Below are 4,179 nucleotides of genomic sequence, written 5' to 3' on the forward strand. Positions count from 1 at the left end.
TTGACGGCGCACTGGTTTCAATCTGCCTCGCCCGATGAGATTTGCGGTGCGGATGACGATGTGCGCTTCAACAAGCGGTTTTGGTCGATTTTCTTCAGCAATCTCGAACAAATTAGGGAATATTATACAATCAACTCTTTAAAACACATTTGTTGGCTCTGAAAAGTGCCGATTGAATTGTTGAATTTGCGTAAAACGGACACATTTTGACGGCGCACTGGTTTCAATCCTCCTCGTTCGATGAGATTTGCGGTGCGGATGACGATGTGCGCTTCAACAAGCGGCTTTGGTCGATTTTCTTCAGCCATCTCGTACAAATTAGGGAATATTACACGGACGGTGACGGCTGTGCCGCTCGATCTAATGAACCAGAATGACTGCGCTAGCCTCCCGCATGGCAATGACAGCGGAGCACTGGCTGGTAGCGACGATTTCTGGCCGAAAACGATTATGCTGGCTGGTCCACTCAAATGAGCGGCTTCAGTTGCTGCGGCTCCGAAATGCGTGGTTCTTCGGTTCTAATGCGTGTTGTATTCGCGTCCTATTGAAAACTGAACTGAGGACGCGAATGACTCTCGAAATTTGCTCGCCGACCGTGTTCACAGTCTGACGGCAAAAAGAAGAATGAGGGAAGAAGCAGGGTGCGGTGCGCTTTTATAGTGGGAAGCGGAACCGAAAAATGTGCTTGAACGTGATTGGTTAGATAAGAAAGGGGTCAACGTTTTACGATATTTCAATAGTTTGTTGCTAATAATCAATAGTGTCCTCCATTTGGATCGACGCGTAGATAAATTTCCAATCGATTCATGGATAAATATTGAAAATCTATCGATAAATGACTGAGTTATTAGCGGTCAAAACCTGACCATTTTTCGTTACATGCTCCATTTTTCGTTTTTCTGAATTGTACCCCCATATGTTGCCGTAAGACGTTATCCAACGTCAAAAATCGTCGGTCGTCTACTGGCCCTCCCGGAATGATTAAGCAAGGATCGGGATTATGGATATAATCCTGCCAAGGATTATATCTGGTGTTCTGGTGATGCTGCTGCCGGGGTACAAGTCCGTTGGTGTAACAGGAACTGCAACATAAAAGGATAGCCAGTTTTACCATTCAAATTAACAATATCAATTCTAAATTTTACTTACGATGTTGCTACGGACGTGGTTTGAAATCGTTTTTGATGCGTATTTTTCTTGTGGCCCAGACGGTAGCCGGGTCTTCAATTTTCCTTTTGTTGAACTGAAAAAGAAAAACGTAATCAATACGCTGTATTCATGACTTACGTTCACCAACTTACCTGTTTCCTCAAGCCGTAGGCCGCACAATGTCCCATCGCTGCTCTTCTGCATCCTTGAAGGAAACTACGGAACAAACTTTTCGCGACCGAGGTTTTGGTTGTTGTTTTTTTTCACGGTCTCGAAAGAGGCACAGAAAAATGCACGCTAAAAAATAATATACTCAGTGATCAAAAACTTACGCACAATCATCGAAAAAACTAATTATTTTTGTTTTCTCGTATTATATTAATAAATTATTATTAACACAGTTATGCAAATGTTGACGTGTATAAAGTGCATCTTTTCGAAAAATGAAAGTATTGTTGTTATTTCACTTACTGCCAACTATATTTTTAAAAGCGTGTATCGGCGACCGTTCGCCAAACTGTTGCAATGAAGTCTTATATAGTAAAATGCACATACATGAGTTGTTCTCATATAAAAGAACAAAACATGCCTATATTGTTCAACAATATCTACACATTATAGTGTTTCGTCACTGTTTAGGATAGTTTACTTTAACAATTTTTAACAGTTCCTATCTTAAGGCTTCCTATTGTTCAATGAAATAGCAACTGCTTGTGATACACTTACCATAACAGTTAAAAGAAACTTACTGTTTGGAATGAACAGCAAATTGTATTTTTCTATGCGGGTGCTGATCTTATTTTTTATTTTTTTAGCTAAATCGTGGGTAGGGCAATCCTTTGAGTGTCCTACCCAGGTTTTTTTGTGCGTAGTACATGTCCTACCTGTCCTACCCACTTCCCGCGCCACTGACACTATGTGGATAAACAAAAACTGCCCAAGCAACCAATAGTTCGGATTGTACTTAAGCTGTAAACTCCAGAGTTCACTTTTGGTACAAATCTAGTTTCAGTGAAACTTTTTCGCTGATTAAGAGAACAACACACCAGAACTGAACTTCTTTTGTACTTGAAGGTAACATTCAAACTTAAACGAACTTCATGTAAACTGTAAAGTTCGGTTAACTACTTAGAAAGCTGATTAAGCCAAAACATGCCCTTTTATCCGAACTTTTGGTTGCTTGGGTGGTGCCGGCGACGTGATTCGAACCTAGTACATTGTTTAAAATAATCGCGATGCGTGCATGCTATCTATACTACTACATCAACTATAGATGTAGTCAGTTGTTAGTTTGGTGTATAAAAGCAACTTCTGCTTCTTACGATGGATACAGGAAAACTTCTGCATGGATAGGAAAAAAGAAGATACACTTCTCACAGCTGTGGAAGTGTCCGATTATCTATTTTGGTTTTGTTTTGTTGATGCAGTGTTGTGAAAAACACAATTGGGTCCTAAAATTTGTAATGAAATCTTGTTTTTATTTAATAACACGAAAAAGCATGTTACTGTAATTACTTTAGCAATTTTTCCCGCTCAAATAATGGCTATATCACAATTAAACTTTAATTTAAAAATTTGGTCCATTAATGAACCTTGACACTTTTGATCATGTTTGACGTTCGCTTAGTCGACAAAAACACCACAGGGGTTTTAGTTCGACCACTGGGGTTGTTCCTATCTGACATTTCGTAAGGAACACGGAAAACAAAATACACCCAATATTTGAGTTAAAGCCAAAGGATGTGACAAAATCTAATATAAATGTTTTTAAGCTTAAACCAACGGAAAACATTAGAGAATTGAGTAAACATGTGTTTTTGGCCTAAACTTAAGCGTTTGGCACTAAAATTGGGACAGGGCCTTAGGACCCTATTTCTCATAACTCATGCTTGAGATTTTTCATGCGTGAGTTGTCAATCACGCAACTCAGCAGCCAAAAAATCATGGATGAGTACCCAAGCAACCAATAGTTCGGACAAAAGAGCATGTTTAGGCTTATTCAGCTCATCGAAGGATCATGGAAAGCGTTCTATACAGCGCACTTTTTAAGTAATTATCCGAACTTAAGTTCACAAAACGTTTCTCTAAGCTGCTGTAAAGAATGTAATTCAGCTTATATAGGAACTCCAATCAGGATAACAAAAATGTAAAAATAAAACACTTTTTCTCTCTATCGGTGTGCTGTGTCACATTTTTGATCAGAAGTTTTTTATGACTAGTCATTTGAAGAATGTTTAGCAACAATGATTGTTTGTTTTCCAATGTCTACTACAAGACTCGAACTCAAGTCGTCATCGTTGAATCTGTAGTACGTACCGCTGCTCCACATACGTGTTGTGCTGTTGCTTGAGAAATAACGCAATGTCTTTGTACGCGCCCTACGCGTTCAGAATAATTAAAATGCAATCGTTCATTCATCTCTCCGTCACAACCCTGTGAGCGATTGCGTCAGACGGTTTTTACCCGGTTGTGCTCCGAATGGGCGGAGCCTAGCATGCAGCGTGGCAAATGCCGGCTGCTGTTTTTTCTAAAGAGCAAACATATATAAGCATAAGCATTGTAACGAAAATGATCAGTATTAATAAATCCATTGCCACGAACGGAACAAAAACGGAGAAGAAAAGTGTTTTTCTGAACGAGAACCGAAGAGAATGAGGGCGATGACATATTGAAAGAGAAGAGAAGTGAAGTGAAGTGTTGGCGAAAAGAGAAGAGAAGAGGTAAAAATGGTATGGCATACTGGAAGAGGTTTCGAAAGAGTTTCAATGCGCTCCGTGTTTTCATTGATTTTGTGCTTCGGCAACAGCATGCTGCCTGCGACCGGAGAGAGAGCGCGCACGGCTGCTCTATTCGGTTTCTTCTCCTTTCCCATGTCCCATTCGCATCAACAGAGGCCTGTAAAGGCGACTCTGTAGAATGTATCAAGTTTGTTAAAATCATTTCTCATCAAGCAGGAAGACTGCTTCTCGATGGCGTGCGAAGAAATCTACATTCTTTGGATGTGATCCATAACCGTAGTAAACAATCATT

At 40.0% G+C, this 4,179-nt stretch overlaps 1 long non-coding RNA gene across 1 annotated transcript; it reads right to left on the reverse strand.

The window, feature by feature from the left end:
- Positions 1-966: 966 nt before the first annotated feature.
- On the reverse strand, positions 967-1,238 carry LOC110678860. Its single transcript, XR_002501997.1, has 2 exons — positions 1,150-1,238; positions 967-1,082 (listed from the first exon to the last, which is right to left on the reverse strand). It is a non-coding gene; the product is annotated as an uncharacterized LOC110678860 (long non-coding RNA).
- Between the last annotated feature and the right edge of the window lie 2,941 nt (positions 1,239-4,179).

This window comes from Aedes aegypti, chromosome 3, assembly GCF_002204515.2.
Source record: "Aedes aegypti strain LVP_AGWG chromosome 3, AaegL5.0 Primary Assembly, whole genome shotgun sequence".
NCBI lineage: Eukaryota > Metazoa > Arthropoda > Insecta > Diptera > Culicidae > Aedes > Aedes aegypti.